This window comes from Polypterus senegalus, chromosome 12 (assembly GCF_016835505.1).
Source record: "Polypterus senegalus isolate Bchr_013 chromosome 12, ASM1683550v1, whole genome shotgun sequence".
NCBI classification, from domain to species: domain Eukaryota; kingdom Metazoa; phylum Chordata; class Cladistia; order Polypteriformes; family Polypteridae; genus Polypterus; species Polypterus senegalus.
The window spans coordinates 101964827-101978600 of record NC_053165.1 but is presented as its reverse complement, the minus strand read 5'-3'; the positions used below and the strand labels follow the sequence as shown (position 1 = coordinate 101978600).

At 37.7% G+C, this 13774-nt stretch overlaps 1 protein-coding gene across 1 annotated transcript in view; it reads left to right on the top strand.

Annotated features, from left to right (window-relative positions):
- Window positions 1–13774, top strand: part of LOC120540504 (stereocilin-like) — a 38967-nt gene that overhangs the window by 20098 nt on the left and 5095 nt on the right. The window lies entirely within an intron of this gene.

The following is a 13774-nucleotide window of genomic DNA, read 5'->3' as shown; positions in this document are numbered from 1 at the left end:
CCATGCTAAGGACAGAGGCTCATTGGGGTTTCCTGCAGCATGAAGTAATTCAATAGCTGAGTGCAAGCAAGAAAGTAAAATCGAAAGGCATATATAATGGTAAAAGTGAAAAAGTGAATGCATCTTTGTTATTATTATTATTGACAGTGCTATGCAGAATAGGATGGCAATTGGATTGTAGCAGATACAATTGTGATACCTGGTTGTTGAAACAGAATTTGGCAAATCAAAGGCAAGTATAAGAAATGTTTGGATGTTTGGAGTGGTATTTCTGGTTAAATTCATCACCCCCACAAATCCTGTCATACAGTAAGTATTGTAGTTTCTGAAACCCCAATGGAAAATTAAACAAAATCGAAGCACATTTCCAGTATTTTACTTTCCTGTTTCTGCAAATCAAGTAGCAAATGCAATATATCTGTTCCCATTCTAAAACTTTTTTATTCATTACAGGATGATGGTGGTTGGCATTTAGTCATGCATCCACACTTCATCCTATTGTTAAATTGAACCATACCACTTAATCTAACCTGCATATCTTTGTAGCACTGGAGGAAAATGTCAGTATTCAGAAAAGAGTGATGTGATATGCTGGATTCCACAGTTAATATATAGATGGGGCAGAAGGTTTTAAGACATTATTGGATAAAAATGGAACGTTTTTGTCTTAACACACTTACGGTAATGCATCAGCTTGATAAGAGTGGTCCTATAGTAAGGTACTGTAGAGCCAGTGTTATGTTCTGAAGCACTGGAGAGAGGCATGCTGGTGTGGATATAGGAAAAGACACATAGGACCAAGCATCAACCGATTCTGGAGAAAAAGAAAACTTGTTCCAGACTACTGAAAGCCTTGTAGTAAGGGCAAGTTTCAACTTTAAGAAATGCAATATTCTAAATCAAAACTAACAGTTGTGCCTTGATTTATCTTAGGTCTTTCTGGTCTTTTCTGGCTATGGGTCTTACCATTTTTAGTTAAAATTTTGCAAGGATTTTTTCTTTGATTAATCTCTTTGGGTTTTGTCTCCTTTAGGTCAGGGCTAAATAAGTGCTATCCTCTGATGCTGTTTACTACATAACCTAACCCTTTACAAGTATGCTCTGTTAAGATAAATTATTTTCAGTTACTGTGGTAGAAATTGAACATCTTATTAAGGAAAGAAACATCCTCTAACAAGACAAATCAGTTATCAGGCAGGAGAAAAGCTGTTCATTGTATCTTTTAAATTACTCCTTGACACAATGCCTTAGTGAGGGGGCATTCTCCACAAGCAGTCTGTTACAGCATAGTCAGAATGATTAGAGAAACAAAGAATTGAGGTTCATTTTATAATCTTCTAGCCATCCCCCGCGGCTCTGCCCGCATAGTAGTGAAACAGAACAAACTTTAAAAATCAATAGCTAGCTAAGCAGAGGCAAGGTACAAGGTAGTTTCTTTTGCAAATATTTGAGTTCTACTTTCTTTGGAATTTAAGGAAACAAATTCCTATCCTCTTTACTGGTTTTGGTATTGTTATTGTTATTTGGAAACAGTTATTGTATTTTAATTCACTTACTTTTTTCTATATAGGAATATAGTTATTTTTGGGTTACCGTCACATCTAGTTATTTTTTTTCCTGGATAGCATTTTATAGCTATCATTTGGTAATTTAGAAGATTATTGTAGTCTTATTTATCTAGGTTTATTTAGCATTGCTGAACTAATACTGTATTTACGCGTGTACCACACACACATTTTTTCCCAAAAATTAGCATTAGAAAATCAGGTGCGCGTCATACACGAAGAAATGTAATTCTATAATGTTTGCTTCTTCTGCTTGGGCTCGCTCGCTTGCTCCCTCCAAACGCTTCCTATACAATCACAACGGTAGTTTGGGATTCTTAGTAATTGGAAATTTATCTTAGAACTCCTAGTGCACAATTCAAGTTTAACTGGATGGTTTCCTGAAATTTATTTTTGCTTTTAAAATTATACTAAATGAACTGCTAAAATATTTATTAAAGAAAAAATATTTCTCCACAGTTAAATAATTAATCTAGTAATCTCATTTGAGTACTTTGTGTACAACATTGAGTTCATTACTTGATTGATAAATTTTAATTTTCTCTTGCTTAGCCAGACATGTGGGCCTCTGGGACTTCAGTGACCTGCATGTTTTATTAATTTAATTGTTACTCTTCATCTCTTTTGTATAGCTCCAGGTGGTGTGAATTGGAGAGGGGGTTTAAATGTATGTATGAAAATGATTTTTATTTTGTTATTCTCTTCCTGTTTTTTGAAACCAAATTAAAAAATAATTGAAAAAACTGAATTAATTGAGGATTTTGTTCATTAGTATTCAAGGATCCTTCTATATAAAAGCGGTCGGGTGTCCTTCCGTCCCGTGAGTGCTACGCAGGCGCAGAGTTTCACACGCCCCGTCCATTTTGCGCGATGGGATTTGTAGTTTCGTTTTCCAGGTAAAGATGATTTTCTACTCTAGACTGTGCGAGTAGCACGGAGTTTCACACGCCCGTCCATTTTGCAATGCACGATGGGATTTGTAGTTTCGTTTTTCCAGGTAAAAGATGATTTTCTACTCCAGACTGTGCGATATCTTCTTCTTCTTTCTTACTATATAAAAGCGGTCGGGATTGTCCTTCCATCCCGTGAGTGGAAAGCTTAGCGGTATGACGCTTATCACAGACTTACTATTTGCAGCTTGCGGTACGAAGCGACATGATGTGAGCAGAGTTCTGGTACTTCCATTGTTCCCTTGCTTTTGTGCGCGATGCGCTGAAAAAATAGACAAAATTATGTCTCTGGAAATAATTAATGTTGATGGAGTACAAATGCCTCACCGCGCAGTAAATATCAGAGGGGTTCAAAAGGGCGACCTCAATATAGAAAAAAAGTTTAAATTTCATCACAAAAAAAGCAGAAACTACGAATATTAAAGTAATACCGCTCAAATGCAATATAACCAAATTAATGAGTTTGTATAAAATATCAAATTGATCTACATATTGAATTGCCATAAGAAGTGGTCAACTTAAAAGTCGGTCGCCTTAAAAGGCGGGTCAGCCTAGTTTATATTAATTCTCAAATCAACTTAATTCATTTCAGGGTCATATTGGGAGGTGTTTCTCAGGAGCATTGGGCCTAGGCCAAAACCACTGCGTGGATGGGGCACCAGTTCATTGTAAAGAACACTCAGATAGTGCCTGCTTGCAACTGCCATTTTATCAAACTCTTATGTCTTTGGTGAAGTAGGAACAAATTATTAGTACCTCAATGAAAACACCACACAGACACAGAGGACATTGTAAACACCAAACTGACAAGGACTTGAACTCAGCAGCAGCACTAACCATTGTGTCACCATAGCATGTGTTTGAAGATATGAATCAGTATAAAACTAATATTTAATTGCTTAATGTTAATTGGTTCATGATTTAATTTAACTGTTAGATCTTTACAGTAGGAACAAATGCATAAATATTTCTTAATCAGTGCATAGCAGTGAAAGCTTTTAGTAACACTTTAGCAGTTGGGTGCACCCAACATCCCGAAGGTAGGACTGGACCTTGTGACTGGGACACCAGCTGGATGGAAGGACCAGGGGAGAGAGCATCTGCGAGGCACTACCTCCCCTGGGACACTAGAAGGCAGCCCTTTTGGGTGGCCGTGGCACCATGGATTCCTGCAGGGCACAGTGGGAATTGGAGTTTGGTGCAGCCCTGTTGCATTCCATGGGAGCCGCCAGGGCGAACTGCAGAGCCTTACCCTGAACTTCCATCACACCAGGGAGTGATTCCAGGTAACACTAATAAACAATTCAGGAGCCAGAGTCGGGAGGAGGTGGACGAGGCTTGCCAGAGGAGGAGTGGAGGTGGAAAGGGAGAAAGAGGGAAGAAGAGAAGAAAAGGACTGTGACTTGTACTGTGGTGCATTTTACTGTGCTGTGCTCTGGGGAGTGAGAAAAGGCGTCTCCCCATTGTAAATAAAAGTGTGTTGTGTAGCAGAACTTGAGGACCATGGTCCTAAAATGTCCCCTGGAGATCACAACTGCATGATAATAAGTGATTCTGAAAAGAGAAATACAAGAAATATGAACCACAACCCTCTGTGTAAAGTCATTAGTCACTTATTTAAAGCAATCCATGTCTACTGTTGGGAAAAGTTGAAAAAGCTACTTGAACTGCAAGGAAGGAAGGGAATCCCAACTGGGACAGATGGTTCTTGCTTTCCTGGCTGGGAGACCACCATTGATGGATTGAATGGCTGGGATTGGCATCCTGGCCAGTATAACGAAAGAATAGAGGGAAAATGCCACCTGGGAATGAAAGGCATGTGGGCACGCTTGGCATCCCTTTGCTGTAACTTCTTCTTAAACATCTGCAAGACTTCATGGGAATTGTAGTTATGGAGTGGAGCCTTGTTAGGGCTGCTAGAGGGAACTACTGGGAGTGGGCCTCCAGTGTCATGTGCCAGAAGTTGTCCTGGGTTCAGGTAAAAAGAGCTCTCTGTCTCACCCAGGGGAGTGAGAGTCAGGAGTAAAGCATGGGAACACTCACCTAAAATGGAGGTGAAGGAAGAAAGCTTTGTTAATTATGAAGAGTACTGTGTTAAAAACCTGTGAGAAGGTATTTACTTAAACAAAAAGAGTCAATTCGAACCCAAGACTTGCATCTGTGTAGTTGTGATCATTAGATAGTGCCTCGTGTCCAAACTTTGTGGTTAGCAATGTTATTTAATAATTTATTTTAAGAAATTTACTAATTATAATACAAATAATATAATGTTCTTTTAGTAAGAAATTAACAACTAAAGATGTTTCTCAAGTAAATGCATTTAAAATAATAAAGTTGTATACGTAAGGCACTAAATAAATTAGCAAAAGGGAAAAGGTACATTTTTCTCCATTTTTAGTAACATAAACGGGAAGAAACCCTGAAGACATAAGCCATAAAAGTTCAATACTATCCTAAGCCTCAACCCTAAGGAATCCTAAGAATCTCATGTGCAATTTTCACACAACTGTAACTCTGGAAAAATGAATCCCCACCCCCAAAGAACATAAATTCATGCAAAGCACAATTAGATGAAGTGCAAAACATTTTCTATTTAGAATGAACAGTTAGATTAGGACTGGAAGTTTAGTTAAATAGGATTTTAGGTGGATGATCAAATGGCAACCCGCCTACATAATTAGGAGCCCACAAGGCTTAATATTTAAACTATAATAGCACATGAAACAAAGCAATAATTAAATACAATAAAAACCATTAACAAGAAAATAATAATAATAACAAACAACTGTTTGGAAATGAACTAATAAATAAAAATGAGTTAAATTATCAAAATAAACATTTAAGAAGAATAAAACAAATTAAAATAAAAAGGATAAAATTCACCCACCAAGTGTTAACTGATGAATTTGAATGCTAACAAATGTTAGTTTGGCTGCATCCACAAAATATGTCAGTGCTATGTTTGGCACAGCTCTGTCCATTAGTATGCACATTTTTCTCCAGCTTAGAAAACACTGAAAAATTAATGCAGCTTCTTAATATGCAGTATATAGAAAGACAAGTTCTTGTTAATGTTAAGCAGAACTGATTACTGCAGTGTATCCTTACACGATCTTAGATCAACTAAACTTTGTATTCACAAAGTTTAAACTCTTTTACTACATAGGTGTTTTAAAAAAATGCCACAGTGTCAAATACAATGAAGCATTTTGAATGACTACATGTCATAGTTTGATGAGATTTTTGCTCCTCAAAGGCCACCAGTGCTTGTTTATGTCATTATGTCCCCTTCCAGTGTTTCTAGGTGCTTGGCCTTTGAGGTTCAGATCCATGTGTAATTCATGCAGTGGGATAAAAGGACACATACTGTATGAGTGCAAATCCTTTTTTGGTTTGCTGATACCAAATCTATGACATATTCAAGTGTATCTGTGCTCTTTTCTCATGTGTACTTTCGGTTTTGACCCTCTTGTTTTCTTGACCACGATTATTGTTTCTTGTATTGGGTTTTGGTTTCGTGTCACTTTATAATTTTTTTTTGTTTTGTTTTATATGCAAATCTCATTTTTTTCTCAAAGGTTCATCAGCCGGATCACTGACAGAACACTACAGCCCAGTAGTAAAGAAATATGGAGTGGAATGCTTGGAAATGCATTTGATAACTTAGTTCTGTGTTCCCAAGATGTCCACTCCAGTTTGCATCCCATATTAACAGATCAGTTAATAGCACTGTCTTTTAGGCCCTGTACTTTGTCCTTGAACAACAGGAAAGAAGGGACACCTATTTAAAATGGTCTTGAAAAGTAAAGTCTGGACCTATATAACTGTAACTTCAACCAAGCGGACAGGACCAGGTAGCAAAAGCAGTGTAGGACAAAGTGGGCATTGCTCACTAGGCATGTTAAGACAGTACATCTAACAGGGAGACAGACCTCCGGCAGCACCAAACCCCCACTTACATTCCAAAAAAAGTAAACTGAACTCCTCATACAAGAACCAACCTGTATTTCATCTGATAAAAAAGGTTTAAATCAGAGTAGATATGACATCTTTGCAAAGGCCCCTCTGTATATGTTTTCTGGCCAGATAATGCAGCAAATGACAAATGGACAAAATAACATGCCTAGGAGCAGGCAATGAATTTGTAACTGGTAGTAACTTTAATGCAATCACAGAAGGTAATACAATCCTTCAAAGACTAGGTACACTTATATCTTTGGGACAATCTTTCAAGGTAACTCTGAAGAAGCTCTCAGGGGAGCCCTCTGGTCACACTCTCCAAAATGTCTTAAAATTTCATACACCCATTTCTCACCAGAACTAAAAAGCTTCTGAACCCACTCTCTGTTTGGGGAGCTGAATACTGAGATCAATTCTGCCAAGCCAAGCACTGAACCCAGTCTAAAGACTGAGAAGCAGCTCTTACTTCAAAAGGGAATGTTTGCATCTAAACTCTTCTGCCAGAAAGAGTCATACTTTTCACTTTAAAGTTGCAGATGACATAGCAAAGAACTTAGGCGAGAAAAGCACAGAACACTGTGGATAAATGATCATGCAGTAAAGAGAGAGTGTGAAGAATCTTCCACTTTAACCCAGAGCAACAACAAAACAACAACTCCACGCAACATTGAACATTACATTTAAAGAACTGTTTATCTTTGCCAAGAAGAAGTAAAACTCTAAAAAAACAATAAAAAGTTATATTTTTGTCTAGTTTGTCTGAGTCCTGTCTTATATGTCAATATATATGCAATAATTATATTTCTATAATTTGTGTGTTTATCAATAAATTGTATTATTAAGTTTCTTAAAACGAATGTGCTTCAGTTACCTTGGTATAAATTGTATTGCTGGAAACCACCTCTTACAGCAGGGAAAGGTAAGGTAAGTAATTACCAACTTATTCAATTAGTACCGGCATTTCCAAAGGCAAAATTAACAAAGTTAAAGTTCTTATTCCTACAGCAGGTATCAAAAACTCACTCATGTGGAGTTCAAGCTACAGCACACCTTTGAGCCACTGCCTCAGGCTGTCAGGTATGCATATGCATTTCTGGTTTTGTTTTATGATTTGTTATTACTGTATATACTCACATATAAGTCAGGTCCTGAAAAAAATCGATCATAAAATCATATATATAAATTGTGTGGAGGATGGCTGGCCAGGTGGAGCCCTCCTTGCAGCATGGAGGTCCCCAGAAGACCAGCAGGGCATCATGGACAATGGAGTTTTTATGCACAGCCCTGCTGGATGCCATGGGGGCCACAAGAGGTAGCTGCAGGGAGGACCGAAGATTTCTTCGTGCTCAATGACCCGGAAGTTCGTCATAGGAAGAGAGACGGACTTCCGGGTTGAAGAAAAGAACTTTTACCTGACCCGGAAGTGATTGAGAATCACATGGACTGGGGATTAGGAACACTTCCTGGTCAGGAGATATAAAAGGACTGTGGGAGCTCCCAGACGGCGAGCTGAGCTGGGTGGAAGGGTGGCAATGTGTCTGGGAGCTGGAGGATTGTTTATTGTGATTAGTATTTGTGATTTATGAGTATAGTGGTGGAGAGTGTGCTTTGTGCATTGTGGCAATTAAATAAAGTCAATTTGAGGACTTTTACCTGGTGTCTGGAGTCATGGACAGGGGTTCAAGGGAGCGAGAGCGCCCCCTATCTACCACAATATATATATATATATATATATATATTTTTACGTCTTCTTGCCTACTCCAATCTCGCACCAGTTTCTCAGACAAATCGAATTTTGTTGCAGCACTGCAGTTACCAATTTCTTTTGCCATTTCAACAACTTTTAATTTAAAAACAGCTTCATATTTTCTTCTGATCGAACACTCCATCGTAGGTAAGGGATGCTCTTACGATAAAGGTGTATGATGTGTGAGATACAAAAAACACACAACAGTGCAATCGTCACTTCGGAATAGTTTGGGTATTACCGTGTGGTCATGTAGGCACAATACATAGAAAAAAAGGCCATGTGCTCTCTTGTTACTCTCTCAGGTGAGCCTTAGCATATCATAATTCCTTGTACCAATAGCGTGAGTTTTCTGCATTCAACTTATACAACCGACATTATAAAATACTGGAAATTATACGGTAAAATCAAGCCCCGACTCATCTGTGGGAAAACTTAAATGCGAGTATATTTGGTACATGTAAAATGTTGACAGTTACGTTATTGGTGTCACCATTTGGTAAGATTTTTCACCAGACCTAGTATTTTGTATATTGCCTGTCAAGTTTTCATGGGCACTGTCATTTTGTGAGTCTGGTCATTATGATTCTGACTAGTCACATTGTGGCAGCCATGTTATATATGTTGCATCTGAACTAAACCAAATTACCTTGCCAACAAGCCAGTCATCATGTATCGTACCGTCATGTCTGCCAAAGCTACTTTGCTACTCATAGGTTGGAACATACCACTGCGCCATGATTTTTGTTAGTTTCATCTTGACATCAGAGATGACTTCTGCATTAATGGAATGAACCTGCTTATGTTTAACAAAAGCAGCTTCATTCTCACTAGGCACCGTTATTACAACATGAGCTGAGCAAAGTGCTCTGATTGCTTTAGGAAAATCAGAAACTGCTGTAAATTGCCTTTTTATGTTGGCTGAGGTACTTGTGACTTGTCAGTCAGTTCCCTGAGAAGAGACAACAGGTAGCTGATTTAAACTGACAAAAACTAAATGCGCAGCTTTGGACCTCTTTAAAGGGAACTAAAATACTGTCTGTAAAATCATATTCATCACTTTTAAGGATTAACATGTTTGACACATAAATGCACATTATAATAATGGCTGGGTGATATGAATTACTATACGTATGAGAGTGGTCATTCAGCTGTTTTGGCTGTATTTCCCTACTTGATTAAAGGTGTCATTGTTTTTCAGTTTCTCTGAAAATATGGATGGGTCAGAGTTGCTGTAAATATACATACATTCTTCTGTCAGGTTTTCTTTTATAAATCCTAATATTTGCAAGGAAAATTACTTATTTACATTTCAGGTTTCTTTTTGCGTGTACACAAGTTTTATAAATTTGACCCCAAGCTGGGATTCAAACCCAGGATTATGGAGATATGAGGCAGCAACAATTTCCTAAACTAAATACATAATTTCCTAACTAAATGGATCAAGGAACATAATGATAATAAATGTATCTGAAAGAATTAAAAAATTATGGGACGCTTGCTTATAAGCTGATGTACAAGAAATTGTGTGCAGTGGAATGCAATGCAAGGACAATATCTGAATTTAGTCAGTACAGTTATAATGTTCCAAAACTTGGGACTGATGAGTTAGAAGACCGATAAAGAATCATGAGTAGTATCTCTACTGCTCACTTCTGACTGTCAACAGCTCCACATACGCCATTCCGCTTCATAAGGATGAAAAAGAGTCTGCCAAAGTGTTGAGTTTCTTATTTATTATTCGTGCTGTTAAATGAGCTCCTGGCTGCTGAGAGACAACTGTTCCCTGTGGCTTTAATAATAAAAGAGAACTTTATTGTTCACAATCAAATGCTGGTAACACAGGAATAAAGAAATTGAGACGGAAGGGACTGGGTCCTTTCACTATCTGGGCTCGGGTTTCTCACCCTGCAGTCAGCAAGCTGACACCAAAAAAAGAGAGGACTTCTATGCCCAGATGAAGAGCTGATTGTCCGTGCCCTTGCTCCAGAAGGGTCACAGACTTTGCTATTTAGTTTGACCTGTGAAATTATATTACTAGCAGCTAAATGAATAATGGAAAAGGAAGTCAGTGTATTTACCAAAGTACCTGGCAGAAACATTCATAACCACAAGGAGAATGAACAAAATCCACAAAGCCAGTGACCAGGTTAAGATTCAAACTCAGATTCCTATAACTGAGACTGTGCATTGATGCTGGGTCAATATGGATGGGAAGAGGAATTTAAAATCATTACATCTAAGATGTGCTTGTTCTTTTTTAAACCTGAGAATAGATGTGTTTACCTCTGTTATGACACCAACTGTAAATAATTTGTTAGCCGATCGATTCCACTTCTTCTTAAGATTCTGCTGATTTCCTTCGCATTAAAACCCATAGCATATAAACTGTCCCAAGTGGCAGCATACAGCCTAAAATAACAAATAAATTAAAAAGCTTCCAAAGCCTCTCTGCTCCTAAAGGATTTGGGACTGTTGTGGCTAACCAACTGACCCCTTTATCATGTTCTTTCTTTCTTTCTTTGGTAAACTATTCATTTTTATGTCCTAGATTTTCTGTTTCCATTGCATTATTTCAGTACTTTTCTATTGCAGTAATTGGCTTTTTCTAAATGTTTCTTCTGTGACCTACATGGTGATGTAGCTGGTAGCCCTGTAATTTAACTGGGTTTACCATGACTGTAGTTCCCCCAAAAGTCCACAAATATGTTCAGTTGATTGATGACTACTCACATTAAATTTAAGGCTTTAATATATGTCACACTGTAAATTACTTATTTTTGCTCAAATTGGAAGTTTTAAGGAGAAGACTCCCACTTTTGACTCCTGGAAGTTTCCAAAGAAGGAACGGAAGGCAGAAAAGAGTCACTTTGCTTTCACACAATAAGGATTCCATTTGAAACAATTGCCCCTGGTAACAGTTTATTATAGAGAGAGACAGCCCTACTGTGAAACCTAGGATCAGGACTGTAAGCAGTGTGAGTAAAACTGTTGGTCAAATCAAACTGTGGTTTTAAATGTAATAGCCCCTTCTTCTGTACCATCTTACTTTGGTAGTGTGGATTTTTCAATTTATTATCTCTTACCTACCATAAAGCCCTTTCTCTCTTACCCCTTCACCCATTCCATTTGCTGAGCCTTGTAGAGTGAAGCGTCCTGTCCCATGAGGGCTGTTCTCCAGGATGGGGAGTCGATGTTTTCTGGACCATGGCTCAGTCATGCAACAAAAAGACAAGAAGGGGACCCTCATGGCGCCACTCATAGCACTGCCGCTCCTCTCCTCATATGCATGTCCTATGGACAAGAAAGCAGTGCGGGAAGCCCAGCTCCACCTCATGCCCAACCGAGGTCGGCTTGTCTCCACCCTCACATGCTGCACTGTTCGGATACCTGGTCTTTCTTTTCCAGGTCTTCCTTCTATTCTGGGGTGCAGTGACAGTCTATGGCAGTGGTTCTCAATCTGTGTGGCGGGCACCCCTAGGGGGGGCGCGTAGATGTGGAAAAAAGAAAACAAGAATCGAAAATATGAAAAATACATCTATTGAAACCAAATCAAATTAACTGAAACTACATTCTGATACTAGAAAAATAAATATAGAGTTAGATAAATGTCAATAAAAGTTAAGTAAGTATAATAAAATATGCACCTATGATATATCATTAATTAAAAAAGAACAAATTGGTATTAGTGGGCTCCTTTCAAAAAAACGCTAGGGGGACGCGATTAAAACTGTTATGAAAACTTGGGTCGCAAATACTTAAAGGTTGAGAAACAGTGATCTATGGCAAGAAGAGAGACCCCGTGCTGCCTGCACACGTTTAGATTTGTGTGTGACCACTGCTGATTTGGTGGGGTGTTGAAGGATCCAGAGGCTTGCACCAACATGCTACTCCGGCTCCCCCTCATCCACTGCCAAGCGGTCGGTCATTGCACCTACAACATCAAGAATAAGAATATAATCACTTTATTAGGAAAATAATATAAGGGAATGCCTAACAAAATTATAGTATATACACACCAAGAAACTGAAAGAGCTCTTCACTGAATGCTCAGTAATTTATTTGTACTGTATGTTTAAGGACGGTTTCTCTTGAAAAACCAAAGTATAGTTAATTGAAATGGATTAGCAGAAAAAATAGGGTTTAACTATCTTTTCCCCAGTTACCTTTTTATTAGACAGCAGCTGGTACAAGGACACATGGAAGTGAGAGAGAGAGCGAGAGAGAATGAATGAAACCTGAACCGGGAGCTTTTGTGTGGTCTTCTAAAGCTCAAGCAAGAGAGAGAGAAAGTGAGAAAGTGTGAGAGAAAGAGAGAAGAGAGGAAGTACTACAGGGATCTGTCACAGAATCATAACATAATGGAATACATACTTTTGACATACAATGTGAACTTTACTTTTGCGACATAACGAAGTGCAAAACTGTTTCTGAAAAATCAGAAGATAACATGTGAGTATCTAGGTTTATTTTCACTACTTTAATATTTGGTAATTATTTAATTCAGTTTATTGGAAATGTTTCCAAATGTATGTAATTACTGTTAAGTGCCAGTAGTTTCACTGTATGACGACCTAAACAACAGGCAGATAAAATTGTTTATAAAATGAAGTGTATTTTCCCAAAAAGCATGTTATGTGTGTTATAAAAGTGCATTTTTCTTAAAAAAAGTACACGTGTATGAATATTATTGTTATGAACACTGTATTTTAAACAGCTCCTTAATATGTTTGGTATGGACCGACACATTGTCTTGAAATATGTATATCTATTGGCATAAACTGCTTTTTTGTGTATGGCTGTAGAAATTTCAGTTACTGTATTGTAACTGAACGTTTCTGCTAATCTAACGTGTCAGATTGGACTAAAAGGAAACAGTATCAGTGTTATCAAGTCGTTTGTCTTATGTTACTCATGGCAGGTGTTAGTTGTGCAAATCCCTCAGAAGACATGCAAAAGGAAACAAGGTGAAGATGATTCAATATACAGTCAGCCTCTACTGAGCAGCTCATCTCACTTATTGCTGTAATATCCAAATAAACTCGGCTCTCCTGGTACAAGTGTTTTGTAATTCTTCTTTTCACTGTCTTGTTATCATACATTCCAGAGTTTTGATCTTAATCCAGCTGTAAAGGCTTTTAACACACAATGTTTAATGTATTTTTAATGAGCTGTAACATTTTCAGCATATGCATGAAAGTGTCACATTCTCAAGAGCACAACAGTACCCTGTATGAATATTCATTAAAGTTTCTTGAATTTGTTCTTTATATCAATTTTACTAACAGAATTCTCAGTTTTAGTTAAACTTTTAAAACATAATACTGTAAATACATTTTACCAGTCTATTTACAAACCTCCTATTTCCTGCAAAACAATAGAATAAAATCCAAATTATATGCAATCCATCATTCTTACTATTTGCTTAATTTTTCAGCTAAAAGGCTTTACTATTTTAATTTCTAATTTGTTAATTTGGTTAGCTGACAAACATAACTTGTTTACATTTAGTTCATTCATAAAACAAGAATTTCCATCATTGTGGTGCAAAA